Below are 18,413 nucleotides of genomic sequence, written 5' to 3' on the forward strand. Positions count from 1 at the left end.
TTGCATTTATCTTTCAAAAAATAATCTGTCCAAACAAGTGGATACTATAAAGAAAGCAGTACTTGTTCACGTGTTTTGTCTTTGCAGAGTTCTGTGTAGATACATTTCCCGTTATGTAGGAGGTTGTAATCTCCTTTCTAGCACATATCAGTTTAAATCTTGATTAGATAAAAAATGTAGAATATTTAAAAGTTATTCTCAGTTGCATAATCTTTTGCTTTTAAAAATCTTGAGGATTTTACATAAAGTAATAAATATTTCCTTGATATATCACATTATTAAATTTTTAATATAGTAAGATAAAAAAAACCGAATCACTGGGATTAGATACTGAGCTTTATGATGAATATCCTTTCAAGCAGGAATGTCTGATAGGAACGAAGTAATAATAAAAGTTTTCTTCACATCAAGGCACGAATCTAGATTTGTTCACTTCTTTGGTTTTGAAGAAAACTAGGCCAGGACAAAGCACACAGTACATTATTTATTTTGTTAAATATATTTTATTTAATTTAAATGAGTATTTAATAATGATTATCAATGATCTTTAACTCATAATTATTTATTGAATTTGGAGTAATACAACATACACTCATTATGTAATGTTAGTTGAAAAAGGCCACAAAATGACATTTCAGCAATAGCTTATTTTCTTCTGTACTTTTCTATTGTTGTGATATTAGGGTTTACTAGATTAAAAAAGGTGTCTGTGTTTCTTAAATGAAAGAAAAAGGGCCGTCCAAGCAGCTCAGCAGATTAAGACAACTGCAAGCAGGCGCAAGGGAGCGGGTTCGATTTCTGGCCCTGCAGTGCTGGCCCTGCCCCCTGAGCTCACTGAGAGGGCATTTGAGACGTGGCGTGGTGGTGCGCCTGCAATCCCAGCTCTTGTAAACAGGTGAATCACTAAGAGTCCGATCTGGTAGTGAGACGCTGAGCACCCTGTAGACCCTACCCTAAAATACAAAAGAAAAAGAAAAGACAAAAGAAAGAAAAAAAAATCATGAACATAATTTTAATAAAAACAAAATATGACCACATGATAGTTTTATCTAGCTTGATGTTACATACATTCACACATTTCCCTCTTGAAAGGACTTCTGTATGTTTATTAAATTGGAGATTGTGATTCACATGGGACTAGAATGGCAGAGTAACTGTTGCTGCTGGGGACGTTGTTTGCCTCACACGAACACCTAGCCGTGTTGAACTCCGCGTCTTCAGTCTGGTATCTGCCTACGCAGATGGAGAAAGGGGCGGGGCTTGTGATGACGCCTTCAAATTCACTAAATGGACTAGTGTGTTCCTTGTGAAGAAATAGGTGCTCTCTATTGATATGCACTTTGAAATAAATTCTATAAAATGGATTCAGTGATATTTAAACCCATATCTCTGAAAGAATATTTAATTTCTTTTGGGCTTTAAATCTAGAGGATTACATGCTACCGGGAAAAAAGAACATAAAAAGGAGGGTCAGAAGCCATAAAGCACACGGGAAAGTTAGCAAAAATTGTTTTTAGGAACACAGTAAGTACATTTGAAAATAGATGAAAAAAGGGATGGATTTTTATTTAAAGACTTCATAGAGTTTAACAATGATGGCTCTGCTTAGTTCAATTATTTATAAGAGACATCAGCTAAAATGTGTATATTTCCCTGATAACATATGCAAAAGTTGCAAATATAAGTAGTTAAATGTAAATTTAAGACATGAAAAAGAATTTGGAGAATAAGTAAATTTGAGCCTGTCTATTCTTTGCTCAACTTAGAGGTTTATATTTTCAGTAAAGGAATGGTTATGTTTCCCAGTCTCCATGATCTAATTAAATTTTTCTGGGTCTTATAGTTAAAATTTGTTTCAAAATATTTTATTCATTTATTTGGTTCAGGGTTTCACTATGCAGCTCAGACTCGTAGTGATCCTCTTGCTTTCAGTCTCCCCTGTACTAAGATTACAGGCGTGCCTCAACACACCAGGTTTCAGTGGCCAGCACGGCACTCTGTGTTTACCAGGGATTGAAAAGCATCGAACTTGTCTCCTTGAGCTTGCCAGGCAGGTTATTGCACTGCTGAGCTATTTCATCAGCCCTGGGGATTGTATTTTAAAAGATGAGTTTCACTTTGTACATAAGGTACTGCACTCATCATAACTGATAAATTAAATTTAATGAGAGTCATGGGTATAGTAAGGCGTATATTCATTTATTACTCAAGGATGCTGTTATTCTAATATTTCTCTGTTATTTTTAAAACTCATTACAAACACACTTTCTTAATATTTTCCTCACAACCTAATTTGAAAGCTGAGAATGACATTGAGTCACTCATGTTTATTTCCAGATTTTCTGGTTTATCCCATTTTTCATTTCAGATTTTCAGTTATTACAGTTATTATAGCCATCCCAAAATATATAAGATAATGCTCCATAGTGTATTGTATTCTCGCTTGCTAATGCACAATCTCCACAGAAGGTATAAATAAAAATATATTAGAAAGTGTTTTACTTACCATCTGGAGGTCCAATATCCGGCTTCAATGAATAGCTTTCAACACTTACAGATTCTAATATCCTGGCTCTTTTATGATAATATTCTAAGGGCAAATCCAGTTCATAGATTTCGTTTTTTCCTTTTACTCCATTAACCTATTGCAGTTTTGATTTCAATTACCTTGTAATGCTTATAAAAATAAATTACAGAGAGAAAATATTACAGAGAGGTTTAACAAGTTAATGGTAAATTAAATGCACTCTCTTCTTCATTATGCAAATTCGTGCTGCTCTGGAACATTTAGCACTCTCCCCTGGATAGCTCTCTACATTTTATGTGCAGATAAGACAACATCTCTAGTGAACTTTTGCCTTATACATGCATTAATACAAGAAATGAGAACTGAATTTTTTTCCAATTGCTCTTCTGCCAATCTGCATGTAGGATAAAACCAAATTAATTGTTTTGCAAAGCACATCCAGTCTTAGTTAGCTATGCCAATCAGCATATTCCTTCTGGGAAAATAGAAAGGATGATTTTGCTTGGTGGTAAAGTAAGCAATGCTAGCTTTGATTTAAAATTTCAAATTTTATGTGAATCTAATTATTTTCTGATTAGAAAATATAAGAACATAGAGAAAGCATAGTTTTATCTTTAGTAAATACGATATCATCTTGATATTGATTCTATTTATTTGATTTAATTCTGTTTATGACAAAATGTAATGAATCCATTTATATTTATTAAAGTTCAAATCTTCCAAATAACACTTTTTTTCAAAATAATACTGTGAGTCTCATGCTATATCTACTTTTCCTTCATTTTTAAACATTTAGAAGCAGAATTGTCTCATATTTTGTTAGCATTTTGAAAGTTTTTTTTTCCTTAAATTAACCTAAGGCTGATAACCTGAATGTCTTCTGTGTATCTTCAAATAATTTCTTGAACTTTAAATTGAAAGGTGCTCTAAGGAGACTCAAATGACTTGTAAGTGTCACAATAAACATTTGCATATCCAGAAGAACAACTAAATAGGGGCATGCTATTGTGGATTGTTGATAAAAGAAAGCAAAAGAGAAAGTCAGAGTAAGATTGAAAGACATGAAAGCAAAAGAACAGAAGGCAGGAAGGTAAAAGATTCACTTTGTACCATCTTTAGTTTTAGATACAGATGCATGAGAACCAGCAGATGTATGTGAAGGAAGATGGTGTTACACACATAGAGACTTTTGTTCAGCCAGTGGATCAGTTATTTGAGGCTTAAAAGAAAATGTTATTCTAGTACAATTTATCCATTTTTTCTAGCCTACATACCTTTGCCATCATTTTGCCTAGATACATTAATATTTATATTTACTTACTGTTGCCCTATTTTAAAGAAACATTTCCTTATATCCACTCCTCCTGTTTGTAGGTATTTATAGATACTGATGTAAATAAAATTTATAGTTAATATTTTGATTAGTTGATAAAAATATTTCACATTCTTATTAATAACATGAAAAAATAGAAGAGTCATAAATATATTTATATTTAGTCAAATGCAATTGAAAATATATTTTCTGTCTCTAAAACACACCACAGATAATATGACTCTCTAAACTTCAAGGTAAAATGTATAGTTTTAAAGCAAATGGCTATAAATTATTAATTATTAAATTATTGTCACAGTCTTTAGTAGTTGGATAATAAGGGTTCTTTATGTAATTGTCAGAGAACAATTCCATTGACATGAATAATGATGAAAAATTTTATGATGGCATATATTATTTATGTAAACCATGGTGCCATGGAATTATTAGCCCTTTATATGACATTTGATTTGATATGCTTTCAATTATATATATATTTTTTGTAGTATTAGGAATGAAACTGATAGCTTTGCAAATACTAGGTAATTGTTTTACCTGAGCTATATGCTGGACATGAGTTTTTTGTTTTGTTTTGCCTCAAAAGTGAATGAAAAAAGGAGTTAATGTACTTTTTATCCCCCCATAAAGTGCCTCCTAACTCTACCTTGTGAAAATTCTGGAAGTTCTATGACTTCTACTCTACTATCAAACTAGCCTGCTATGGTTGTATGATAGTCAACAAGAGACTTGAGAGTCCTGGACCAGCCCCCCCATGAAGCTTTCATTATCCACATCGGTAGTAGTTGAGTAGTTAGCATGTTCCTGGCCAATCTCTAGGTTGGCCGTCTCACAGTGCAGATGCACTGTAACCTAGATGCATGCACATACAGTAAGTTACATTACAATACAGGAAAGAAACCTTATCTTGGAATCGACAACTTTCTCGCAGTTAGTAAGCAAGTTTTTATTATTTTTTTTTTATTTTTTGTCAAAGAGGAAGGCATTATTTTATCATTTGAAATATTTCACTGCAGCCCCAAATATTTCAAAGTACATGGGGCAAGGCCCATGTACTTTGGTTCAGATAAAGAGTATTCACAGTCTTCCTTTTTTCTCATATCAAGGGTCTAATTGCCAAATTAAAAATAAAAACATATATTGTAAACCATGTTACAGTATAGAAACTACAGGACATTCTCACATCACCATGGCTTCTGGGACATCTTCTGATATCTCATACATAGAGATTATGAAGGCAGGTTACAAAGATGAAGAATACTGCAGAGTAGTAATAGTCATGCTTACTAGAATGAGGCAGCAAAATTTTGGATGAATTAATCCATCCAGAAGAGGAAGGTGTACTGCCCAAGAGTTGCAACCACAATTGCATCCTAACATTACATAAAGACAGTCCAAATCACCATCCAGCTATAGGCAGCCCAAATAGCAGAATGTCTCCAACAATTTACTGAAATTCAACAATAGACATTTTATAACAATTTGCTATCTAGAAGCACAATCATATGACTGGAATATGGGTACCATTCCCCCAAACAGAGACTAAAAATAGCAAAGCAAGTACCTTTGACGGTACCTCAATATGCAATATCTAATGCGGGGCTTCTTGAAATATTCAAATGATTACGATGGAAATGAGGAGCAGTTCCTTTGAGCCTACTACACTTACAAAGAAGAGATTAGATCTACTGAGTGTGGGAAAAATGTGTGGTGAGAAACAGATTGAATTTTCCAAGTTGACGCGGCAATTCTAAGTCGTGAACTGATTTCAAGCAACAGTGAGTCAGAGCATAAAACTGGAGCTTTATGGTGACACCACCCTTGTAACCTGAGGATGAATCGTTCTAAGCCTTCATTTTCTTTAGTTAGTCAGACTTCTGTTATATAAGATTCTTCTCTCTGGACCTGGCAGAGAGTTCATTAGGATAATCACCCACTGGCAAGTTTAAGGTCCTAAATTTGATTCCCGATTCTTCCCTCAAAACCAAAAAATCACCTAAATAGTGGAGTGACAGTAAGCATACCAATGTTGTTGAGCAGCACTTACTCTTTAATGAAAACCACTTAACCTAATAAATAGAGATAAATTATAGATTTTATAACTAAAAGGCAGGAATAAAATTTACATTATCTTTATCATGCCCTGAATGTTTGCACTGCCCATTATCGAAACCTATGTATTAAAAACCTGATCGTAATGTGATGATGTTAGTTGGGGGGGTACTTTTGGTGGTGGGCCAGACAGTGAAAGGTATTAGTTCTTATCTGATTAATTAATATCCCTTAGTTATTGCAGGCTGATCAGGTCCACAATACAGCAAAGGAGTAAATGGCAAAGGCTTAAATAAAAAAGACGAATGGTATGATTTCAGGACCCAGGAAGATACAAACCCTCTCTTAGAATTTGAGATTTTCTGGGATTTTAAACCCAGATCTTCTCTGCGTGACCCATATTTATCAGGTTATTGAACAGGAGAGATATACTGATGAAAATGCAGGGATCTGGGCATGCCTTCACTGCAGGTATGAGAAAGCCACAGCCACCGTCTCCTTTCGCTTAAATCGGGTCGGGGCCATGTTTCCTTAGCTTTGGCCTTATCTTGTCCTTTGAGGCACGGGAACGTCACAGGCCAATGCACACCTTGGTGGGGACCAGTGAACTCATAAAGACTCACTTACTATTAGTCCACTGTCCATTTCCAGGTAAGGGCCTAAGCCCCAGGCAAACTCGTATGCAAACATGAACAGTCAATTGATTAATATTAAACCCTACTCAGAGCTGCTTCATACTAGTTTCCATCAAGTTCTCATATGAAAGAGATCTCAGAAGGCTCTTAGCCCCATTCCACCAAGTGAAGACACCCAGAAAATTTGTTTACAATCCACCCAGTCTGTGGTACTCCATAAAACAGCCCAATCAATCTAGTCATTCATAATTTAAGGAAGTAGATTATAATTGAAGTTTTCCTTATTGTGTAAGAGGTTTGTCAAGATATAAAGATAAAAACAAGCTTATGAATAGTAGTAAATTATAGATATCTTAAAAGAGTCAACTTGTTTTATGAATATATCTATCTACTCTCCCATGACTTCTAGATCTTGCTGAAATCACTAAATTAATATCTATTGGAAAAATGACAGCACCATTCCTTAGTGTGACAACTCATAATCATAAAATTTATTAAATGGAAATAGCAATGGGTATTACTTCAGGATTATCATTTTTATGTCAAGGTACACTATTATTTGCAGTTTTTCAATAACCTTATGAATGTTATTAGTATAAATATTATAATATTGTGAAAGAGCACAGCATGAAGAAAACCTCTTACCTTGCGTAGTATAGTGCATATTTAGTTTCAAATAACAAATTGAAATCTACTCAAGCAAAAGAAGAGTTTTATTGTCTCCTACACTTGATAAATCCGAGTCTCAAGAGATCTCCTCCCAGGCATGTAGGAATATAAAAGCAAAGATGAGGTACTCAGCTTCCGTATCCTTACCATGTCCCTACCCAGCTCTCTGACTCTTCATGCTTAGCGTTCTTCCACAGACATGCAATGGGGAAGGGCAATGGGTATGAACTGATTTCTTACTTTCCACATAGAAAATTCAACAGGAAGCACTTTTCTGCTCTCACTTACACAGGCCACCTGACACGTACCGATATCAGGTGCACAACCCTGAGCCAAATTCCTCTTGATCCAGGCAACTTTGACTGCCCTGGAAAACAGATTAGCCCATCTGGTCTGCACCACAACAGTGGAAGAAGCTGGGGATGCTGTCCTTCAGTCAAATTTCTTTCTTTTTTTGCGTGGAATATATTTATTGAGGGAAAGAAAGCTCCTGTCTGAGAGAGGGACAGGAAGGGGGCCTGAGCAGGTTGTTCCCCCTTCAGTCAAATTTCTGCCTTGATACCTCAAATACAGTAAATAATTGGAGGGTTATCAAGGTGAAATACAAGCTAACTCATGTACTTCTAAGCTTTAAATGGTCTTTTAAGGGCAAGACATAAGGAGGAATGATGTAAAACACTCAACTTAAATAAAAATCAATGTCAATTTAAGGAAAAATTATTAAAGTCAATATATTTAAATCAATATGTTAAATTTTATACACTTAATCAAATTTTTCTGAATGAGTCAAAGGACAAAGTATGTTTTATTTATTTTATTTTTTTTTTGGTGGAACCGGGGACTGAACTCAGGCCCTTGCCCTTGCCAGGGAAGCACTTATTCCACTGAGCCATCTCCCCAGCCTCAATATGGTTTATTTTGTTTCGAAATTGTTGTCAAATACGTTGTTGTCAAATACATTGTTGTCAAATATATAACATTGTCAATGCATTTATTTACATATTTGAATAAATACATTTAGTTAAATACATATTTAAATATCGGATTTTTGTCTTTCAGTGTTGATTTATTATATGATATTGAGTAACAGTTAATTTTGATACTTCCTTTGTCAAAAATCTGTATGATAATATATAAAAGGGATACTATATATAAATTCTGTTTTGAAAAATGGTAAGTGAAAAACTGAAGGAGTGAAAACGGTTTCTTATAGCTATATTTCTGGGCATAGAAAGCAAAACCTGGAATAGGTTTTAGGCACGTACAGAGATACACCTGCATTCTTCCACCGCAGTCCAAGAGTCACGGTGTGCCCTGGAAATCGGCTGAATGCTCAGGCGTGCCGACAGCGAGCTGCAGCAAGCCCTGTAACTGCCTAGCTCGTGGACAGGAGCACAGCGACATACGCGGAAGCCAACTTGTGAATTAGATATTCGTATGTGTTTTGTGGTACTTTTCATACAGAAAACTAATTGACCCTTTATCCTTTCTTGATTGACCTATTTTCCACATTTTTATATGAGAATTAATGAACAAGAAACCACTGCATGTGTGCACCTCTGAAATTCAATGGCCAGCGTTGTATTTTGAATATTATATTCCTTCTAGAATTGGACAACAATTTAACCTTTTCTCCGGATCCCACAAAACTCACTAGCCCTCAGGATATGAACCACTAAAATATAAGATAAAACTGGATCATGGCAGGAGCTTTCATGGTCAAGTAGGTCTGATATTCCCGGCATTCACTGCTGGCTTATTGTTGTGCTAAATTACACACAAAAAAAAAATTGAGTGTTTTTAAAATATACAAGAAAATGCACATTTTTTCATCAAAAACCTTCATTTTAATTTCCCCATAATTTGCTTAAAATATATACCAACGTATTAAAATTATGCAGGGCAGGAAAACAGAAGAGAGGAGTAACTGAAAATAAACCTAACCTGAAATGAAGTTTTGATGTATGTGTGGTGAGAATTGTGTCTTCGAAATGTACAGATGAATGCTGATGTGTTTGAATGACCCCTCTCCCCGCCCCTTTCTCTCTCGTCTTTTTATTGAGCCAAGTTTGAGATGATAGTGTGTATGTGTTATTTCATTTCATTTTAAAACCAGTTATACTTCATTATTCATTATATTTATTTCTTAAAACTGAGAAAGGTTGAGCTTAGGAATACTGTAAAACTCTCCCTATTCATAAAGTTTTTGGGCAAGGTTCAGTCTCACTGTAAGAAAACATGTTAGTGTCCCTTGTTAAAATTACTTGAAAGCAAATGAATAAGAATAGTTTCTATTTAATGAGATAATTTGAACCTTCCATTCTTTTTTTGTTTGTTTTGTTTTGTTTTTTGGTGGAAATGGGGATGGAACTCAGACCCTTATGTTTGTAACATTTCTTTGGGATCTATTCTAAATGTTCTATTAGAAGTTAAATTCCTTTCAACATATATCTCATTTATTCCCAGGTGAGCTACTCTTTGTGATACAACTGCACAGTATTTTTCAATTAAAGGAATTTCTATCACTTACTTGCATCATATATGCAAGTGAAGTGAAGTGATTTCTAAAAATTTAAAACAAAAAAAGTAAAAAGATTTCTTGTAATGTTGTTTAACTGTTTTGCTTTTTCTTAGAAGATATAATTGCCCTAAGTTTTATTTACTATGCACCAATATACAAAATATACAAAGGACAAAGAAAAACAAAGTTAGTAATTATTTTCTTTCTTTCTGTAGAGTTCCTGGACATTTTTAAAAATTACACATGCAAGTAGCTTGACTTATGAGAAATAAGATTTGACTATATAATTACTATATTTAAATATAAGGTTTCTACAAAGACAGGTATAAAAACTCACTGGGAAAATACAAGAAAAAATTTTATTAGAGAAGATAATTTAAACCCAAATATTAAAAATAAGTTGAATATATTAATTCCCATATTTCAATAAGTAAAGTAGACCATCCATCTAAACTATGTAATTGACATATAATTTCTCTGTAGTAATGTTTAATCAAGAATGTCACCTGATAAGGCAAATACAATTTTTTTAAAGTAGCATTTTGCAATGCATCCTCAAGGTGAAGAAGAAAAATATCTCTGCATGGAAAAGGAAAGGCAATCAGTTTGTGTTTATTTTCTGTTGCCAGTTCTGCTAGATTGAGTGGCAACAACAACAGAAAGAGTTCGGGGCAGCACACTCTGTGTTTGGCAGTGTTTCTCTTGCCAGTTTTCTCACAGAACTCTGATGTGGCTCCCATGGTATTATTTTTAGATGAAATACTGTGTTTTGTCCTATGCAGCTACCAAGGCAATGAATGAGATCTGGATATTCAAATATCAGATAAGTCTACAAATATGTCTCCAAATTTCTCTCTTTTCACTTCTACTGAACAAGCTGCAGAACATCCTAATGCAATTAAAACAGAGGCCTCTAACATGTCCTTTGATTTATACTTTTGGAATTATATTTCACTCCTATCTTTTAAATCAACTATTGACTTTCTTTCAGAAGGCTTTTTCTGCATTGAGAATGCATTATATCCTCATACAGCTACATCCACAGCCTCTTAGGATGATTCAAATGATTCCAAACTAGTTTTCAGCATATTGATTAGTTTTAGCTTTTAATAAAGATGTAGTCCAAGAATTATTCATTTTCTAATTATTTTCATCTAGACATCATGAAATTTTTCTTTATCTAACATCAGCTTTTAGGTCAATTAAGACTCAGGACATATGAGAACATGTACTGTAACATCATGTAACTCAGTTGTGTCCCAAATTTTGTGATCAAGGAGATTATGGGGCCAAAAAGGAAGGTGATCAATGATGCAGAGTGTGCCTAAGGAGAGTCATATGGACAGAAAACATTTTCTCAGGCTTTCACAGAGAGCAAAATGGCCAAGCAATGGTCGTGACTCGTCCACATGGCTGACACTGACAAAGGATCTACAAACTGAGGTACAGGGTCTCAGGGTAAATCCTGAGGGGATTTGACTGACCTTATCAGATACAAAAGTTACAATTCTTGTTTTGTAGGTCTTGCTTTGTCTTGGTCTTAACCATCCAGCAGAAAAGTATAAAAACGAAGTGTAAGAAGTAAAGCCATACTGTTATGTTGAGCTGTATGGGAATCAGGTCAACAACTTCTGACATTGCCAGTCAAGTGGAAGACGCAATACTATTATGGACTACTGGACTGTTTTGGAATATTTTGCTGAGTTCACACACCTATAATATTTAGATGACAGAACTAGACAAAAAAGGGCATACAGATGAATGACCATTTTGTATCTGTGTATTCAAAATGGTTAGGATAGATGTATAGCTACATTCTCTTAATTCAATGAACAGAGGGATTTGTTCTAATAGTGCTTGTAAATAGGATATCATGTCTGCATCTTGTACAAGAAATAACCACTAGGAAGGCAGTATGAAGTGTGTTAATTGTTGAAACTGTCCTACCAATTTGATTTGAAACTGTCTCATTACTATTTGTTTCTCAATAAAATTATGGAAAAAAATCAACTTTTATGTGTATGATAGATTCAAATAGGCAAGACAAATAACTTTTGAATATGTAAATACAGTATATTAAAGGGTAAAATTATATACAAAAATATAAAGATATCACTCAGAGAGGATATCCAAATCCTGCTGAGCACACATCTTCAGAAAATAGCTTACTAAACTTTCTAAACAGTAGAACTGATAATAGGCAACAAAAAAGTTACTAAGTTCTTTTAATTTTTAGGAAATTATTTTTCATTTTAAAGGGAGAAAATTCAATAAAACAAAGTTTCGATACAGGTTAGTAAGTGAGTAGCAATAATGAATGCATTGCATATCGTTTTCTTTGCAGTAATTATTCAGAGTAAAAGATACAGGTATGGCATCTTGTCCAAACAACATTTGCACAAACCTTGCATTTGAATGAACTGAGAGAAATCGGCTATATAACTTAACTATCTTATACATAAATACATATTTCTCCTTCCTTTTCCCTTTTCCTTATCACAGTCCAAAAGAAAAGACAAACTATGATGGGAGAAATTTCACCTTTAATCTTTGTATTAATTTATCCTTTGAAAGGACTTAAAATTGAACGACATAAACGTTCACAAATGCTAGCTGAATTTGTGGTGTCAATTACTCTGAGTAGCAAACTCTTTAGCAATTTGAAGCTATGTTGGTTAACATTTTGAGTGGATAGGCAACCAGGCTCCAAAAGCTAAAAGTGAAGAGACAGTGATAGCGAAAGCAGTGTCGCAGTGAGAAAACAGACACTCTCAATGCTTAGGAAGAATGATTAAGAGCATATTTTATTCTATGTTATAGCTCAAAAATATTTCCTTAATGAATATGGTAATGAAGATTTTAATCTTAATCTTTCATGAGCTGGAAGCCAGCATATCATGTACATACTTACATTACTATTAAAAACAATCACTGAAAAGCCGAAAATAAATTGTTAGGTCACAAGCTTTACAAAAATAGGGGGCTTTCTGAGGGGAACTCTCTAAGCCATTTTTAAATGAGAAAAGTAAAGATGTTATAATTCATTCATTATAAGAATATAAGGCATTTGTCAAATCATGCACAATTTGCCAACATTCACCATATTATTTCATAAATATGTATTATTGGTTTTCTAGAACATTTTTGTATTTATGTGAAATACTCAGAAGCTAGTAGGACCTTCAGTTTATAGGCAGTTTGCGGTGTGTGGTAAGTAGATCACCTAATCAGCAAGTGATAAATGAAATAGGATTTTCAGTTCTTCCCTATTTAAACTGCAGGTACACACAGCTCTTTTTGTTGCAATAGTACCGCTGCTATACCAATCACCATGTTCTAGCAAAAGCATCTTCCGCAAAATTCACTGGCAAACAAATATTTGAAGGTTTGCAATTATGAAAACAGTTTAAAAACATATTTCACGTTGATAAAATTTAAATTCAAAATTAATTGTTGAGAAAAGGGTATACCTCATTTAAATATGAAGAAACAAAACTGAACTAAATAGAATACAGGATCTGTCCTTTTAACTATTTTTATTTAAAGTGCGTATTAATATTTATTTTAATATGAAGTTATATGTGTATGGGCTCATGTGATAATTTGGAAACTTGTCCTGTGGAAATGTGTTTGCCTCTATGAAGGCAATAATCCTTCAAGAAATCATGATGTGTTGAAATAAGACTTCTGGGCACACACACACAAACACACACACACACACACACACACACGCACATGCACAAGCACACACACACACACACACACACACAAACAAGCACAAACACACACTCTTTTTCAGCTATTTGAAAGAAAATATAAATAGCCCACATCATTGCACTGAAATAACATAAAAGGTAAAACATTTTAAAGCTAAATGTATAATGTGCCTAAGTAATGTACACTTTTAGAATTTTCCTTCAAGAAATCTTTATAAGAATGTTTCATATATTGTATTACAGTTCAAAAGCTACTAAACTGTGAGGCAAATTAATTGATGACTCCTAAAATTATGCATGGAAGCAAATGTTAATATATTTTCCCAAAAAATAGGAAAACATTTGTGCTAGTGATGTTCGTATTATTACACCAGCTGGTCTTCTACATTATTTGACCCTTTTATGAAACCCAAACTTTCAACTGCAGGCTGAGAATCTTCACCACTGACACACAATTTAAGTTATGAAGTTTTATATAATAAGAAAGGGCCCTAGAGATGATGTCCTTAAAATACTTGAAGTTATTTCAAAAGGCTTATGTGTCACCAGAGGGAGAAAACCATGGACAAAAGATAATTCTTTAACAGCAGTCTAAATCAATTACTCTTCTGCAAAAGAGAACTTCCTGTGGTACTTGACTCTGACTCTAATACCCCAGGGATTTCCAAGAAATAAGAAAAGAATTACTTTGAGAAAGGGAATTTTCTTTTTGAAAGTTATCTAGTCTCTGATAAATTCCATGAGCAAAGAAGGAAAAGTACTTGCTGGAACTGTGTATCTAATGTATTATATACTGTAACCTTTAGACATTCAGTCTGGTTTTCTCTTCTTTTTCATTTTTTAACTTACTACAGTTTAATATGGCCCAGTCATTTTTAAAAATATGCTATATCTTTGCTAGTTACTTGGAGAAAATGTTTCAATTAAGAAAGCTGTATTAAAAATTTCTGCAAAATTACAAATATCTGCAGGCCAGAAAGTTGCATTCTACCAAAACCAAAGTATGTATTTAATGGTAAATTAAAAGACATGTTAAAGTAGGTAACAGTTAATGAAATGTGACAGATGAGAGGTTGACATTTAAATACAGCAGACATGGTAGGATTTGTTCACAAGTGACATGTGCTTAAAGAATGAAGACTTAGGAAAAATTGAGGAAAGAGTAACAACCACTGACAACTTAAGAAGGAAACACATTAAGTTCCAGGAATAAGGAGAACAATGAGTCTAACACTATGCAAGCCAAAGTTGCAGCACTGATGAAATATATGTCATGAAAATAAAAATAAACAAAAATCTTTACTATTATGGAAAATTTATATGTCTTTTTTTCCTTTTTTCTCTTATCTGAATTATATATTAATAACGAAAAGACCTAGTGACTAGGAAGCTAACACAATCATATATGAATCTGTAATAGACTCTGAATTTGTTGTGAATACATATAAAATGTTGTACATGTCAGAGTGGAGGTAAAATCAATATATATTAATATTATGTAAGTTTCTGAGTATAAATATTGGGCCATAAGCACGCTTGTCTCTGAATTGGTGAGATAATAGTCTACTGAAAAATGAAAGAAAGAGCAACATAGCATATCCAAGCACAGACAAAGACAGAAATAAAATTAGAGTCTAAAGATGAGAGAAGATAACCATGAAGAAAAATTTGTAAGTTGATTCTTTCACAAGACTAGCAAATTGAGTACACTTACTAACTCACAATAAAGAAAACAGTAAGTTAAAATGCATAGTAAAAGGCAATAAAAAAGAATAGAGAAAAAATTTCTGATAATATCAAGCATGGAACCTAAAAATGTTTGCAGTTTCTCTTTTTCTGTATCATCTAAAATAGTATCCTCCTCACAGTGGGAATCCAACAGAGCATTACTGAATCCGTAATTTAATAAATGTTCAAATGCACAACTTCTTTTTTTCCCCATAATTTTATTGAGAGACAAATAGCAATGAGACAGTTTCAAATCAAATTCGTAGGAGAGTTTCAGTAATTAACACATTGCATACTCTCTTCCTAGTGGTTATTTACTGTACAAGATGCAGACATGATAACCTATTTATAAACACTATTAGAACAAATCCGTCTATTCATTAAGAGAATGTAACTATATATCTATCCTAACCATTTTGAATACACAGATACAAAATGGACATTCATCTGTATCCCCTTTTTTGCTTAGTTCCATCATTTGAATATTATAGGTGTGTTAACTAAGCAAAATATTCTAAAAGAGTCAAGTAGTCCATAATAGTATTGGGTCTTCTGCTTGATTGGTAGTGTCAGAAATTGTTGACTTGAGTCCCCTACAGCTCAACATAACATGATAGCTTTACTTCTTACTCTTCGTTTTCATACTTTTCTGCTGTATAGTTAAGACCAAGATAACAGAAAAGGGAATGTTGAAGGACTGTCCTGATACAAGGTTGTATATGGTTAGATTTCTGGACTTATGTGTAAACATAAGAATTATATAATTCTTTATGACTATTTTTAAAATATATTCTAATTTTTTAAATGTTTTTTCATCATATTCTGTAGGGACTTAAAGTTCAATGTATGAATACTTGATGAAAAATATCTGTTCCATGTTATGCCTAAGATGTTTGATATGCAGACAGTGAGGTTAAGCTTGACAGCCTAGGTTATATAGTGATAACAATAAGCTTGTCTTCTGGAGGGTTAACAACCTAAGTTTGCAGACCAAAATTAGAGAAAAAGGAGGGCCACAAGGAAAGCCAAGATTTTGGCCCTAGCCTTCCAACATCAATTAAATTTCAGGACATATGCGAACTTATACCGTAACATCATGTAACTCAGTTGTGTCCTAAATTTTCTGATCAAGGAGATTATGGGGCCAAAAGGGAAAGTGATCAATGATGTAGAGTGTGCCTAAGGAGAGTCACATGGAGAGAAAACATTCTCTCAGGCTTTCACAGAGAGCAAAATGGCCCAGCAATGGCCATGACTCATCCACATGGCTGACACTGACAAAGTGTCTACAATCTGAGATACAGGATCTCAGGAAAAATCCTGATGGAATTTGACTGACCTTATCAGATCCAAAAGTTACAACACTTGTTGCATTGGTCTTACTTTATCTTGGTCTTACCCATCCAGCACAACTTCTTTTCAAAGATCTAGTCTTATAGGTAAAAAATGCTTTTATATTTATTCATGGATTACATATTAATTTTGTTTTATATGCTATGTGGATTTTTCTTGCCAGGAAATAAGACTAACGTAAGAAAAATTTAATATATATGCACACTGTTAAATGTGTAACTTTTTTAATAACTTCATTTTAAAGTGTTTCTTTCTTTCATTTTCTAGGTTCTGTTTTGATACCTGTTTCCATTTCTCCCAATTTTTCTGGCTACATTAGTTGTGTTATTATATTCTTCCCTAAAAGATCTACTTCCTCTTTGTATATTTGCTACTTGATCTCATAAGACATTATATTTCTTCTTTAAGGATACTTTTAAAGCTAAAGTTTTTCTTTACTAAATTAGTAATTACTGATGGTCCTCACCTAACTTAATTACCTTGGGATTTGATAGAAATTCAAGTTCCTGGATCCATCCAGGTTCCACCTAATCAAAAATGTGGAATGGATCCCAGCCATCTGCTGTGTTAAGGCGTCGTGGAATTCCAAGTGAGTTTAGAGATCACTTGGTGGTGGAAGCAGTGAAAACAACAACGAGTAAAGTCTTCAATGAGATTGGAACAAGTTGGAGTTTGACTCTGAAGATTATATAATAGCTTTGTAATTTTTTTAATTATTTTTTTCTGTATTTAGTACAGGCTTTACAGGGTCTCACTACATAGATTGGACTCAGTAATTCTCCTGTTTTCAGCCTCCCAAGTGCTGGGATTACAGGTGTGCATCACCACACCCAATCTCTATCTCCATCTCAGAAGGCCCCTGGGGCAGGGCTGTCACAGCAGGCAAGGATCAAACCCCAGAAGCTGCACTCTGCCGAAGCAGGAGCTTCAGTCTGCTGAGTTATCAGGCCATCCCCAGCTCTGTAGTTTTAGAAGATGATCTAACCTCAGCAAATTCAAACACATCATCTGCAAACTGAACATAATCTTGAAACACCAGAGCTGATGCAAGGAGTCAAAAAGAATAAACCTAAGTCCATATAGGTCATAGTGCTCCGTGTACCAGATGTTCTTCACAAGCTCCTGTGTGGAACACACAGTCCCTCAATCATATTGCACCCTGGCAGTGCTGGCAATATCAGGAGGTGTAGCACAGTCAGAGAAAGTAGGTCACTGTAGCTCATGCCCTTGAAAGGCATGCATTGTCATCTGGATCTCTTGTTGCTCTCTCTTTTTGTGCTGCTTTCTGTCTTCCATGAGATAAACAGCTTCCCTCTGCCTTGCTCTCCTCATCATGGTGTCCTGTGTTGGCACAGACCAGCAGCAGTGGGGCCAACCCACCATGGACAAAGCCTCTGAAAGCATGAGGCAGACAAAAGTTTTCTCCTTTGAAGTTGTTGGTGTTGAGTAGTTGACACACTATAGCTAGTCATGCAGTAGGCACTAACTGAATGCCATGTATCTACCATTGGTGATGCAAGCTGAGGAGGTAGAATTCCAATTACTGAGTTATTATTCAATTTCTAACTATCAGAACAGAGTGATTACCTCAGTTACTGGGAAGAACAAACACAATACTGGAAGAGTGATGTCTATACGCAGAGGAGAGGGAGACACACTAAGATCAGAAGGCAAGAATCCAATGACACAGTGGTAGAGCGAGAGCAAAGAAGAAATAATTCAAATATTGATTCCTGCAACTGCTATTATGAGCCTTGTCAAGAGAATTGCATAGTATGTTGCTAAAGAGTCTCTGGGCCTCAAACTCAAAAGCGTTGGGACACACTGGCCCCAAGATCCCCAGAGAAGGCCTGTCTTGCTGAAGGCATCTAATCCTTCACTT

The 18,413-nt window shown here is 34.4% G+C and overlaps 1 pseudogene; it reads right to left on the bottom strand.

Annotated features, from left to right (window-relative positions):
• Positions 1 to 4,574: 4,574 nt before the first annotated feature.
• The window catches only part of LOC101577673, a 33,929-nt pseudogene continuing 20,090 nt past the window's right edge, over positions 4,575 to 18,413 (bottom strand).

The sequence above is a fragment of the Octodon degus genome, unplaced genomic scaffold (assembly GCF_000260255.1).
Source record: "Octodon degus isolate 3935 unplaced genomic scaffold, OctDeg1.0 scaffold00202, whole genome shotgun sequence".
NCBI lineage: Eukaryota > Metazoa > Chordata > Mammalia > Rodentia > Octodontidae > Octodon > Octodon degus.